Raw genomic sequence first — 571 nt, forward strand, 5'->3', positions numbered from 1 at the left:
CAGGTCTGGCAGCGCTGGGGCCGGGCCACCACGTGGAGGCGCTGGTGCTCGGCCAGGCTGGAGGACTGGGCGAAGCGCTTGTTGCACAGGGCGCACTTGTAGGCCCGCTCGCCCGTGTGCACCACCTTGTGCTGGCGCAGGTACCAGGAGCGCAGGAAGCCGCGCCCGCAGACGGCGCAGCGGTAGGGCCGCTCCTCGGTGTGGCAGCGCTGGTGGCGCATCAGCAGGGCCGCCTCCCAGAAGCGCTTGCCGCAGACGGAGCAGCTGAAGTGGCGCTTCTGCAGATGGGTGCGGCGGTGCAGCAGCAGGTCGTAGGCGCCGGCGAAGCTGCGCCCGCACACGGCGCAGCCCAGCGTGCGCCGCACCAGGTGCACGTACTTGTGGGTCACCAGCGCCAGGAAGTGCTTGAAGCTCTGCCCGCAGATACTGCAGGTGAAGCGCTCCCCGCTGGGGATCATGGGGTGCTCCTCGGAGGGGGCCACCAGGGAGGCCAGGCCAGCTGCAGCGGCACCGGCCTGCGCCTCCCCGGGGAGCCCGTTCTCCAGGCAGCCGGCGGGCCCGGGGGGCGGGG

Source organism: Chelonoidis abingdonii, chromosome 11 (genome assembly GCF_003597395.2).
Source record: "Chelonoidis abingdonii isolate Lonesome George chromosome 11, CheloAbing_2.0, whole genome shotgun sequence".
NCBI classification, from domain to species: Eukaryota; Metazoa; Chordata; order Testudines; family Testudinidae; genus Chelonoidis; species Chelonoidis abingdonii.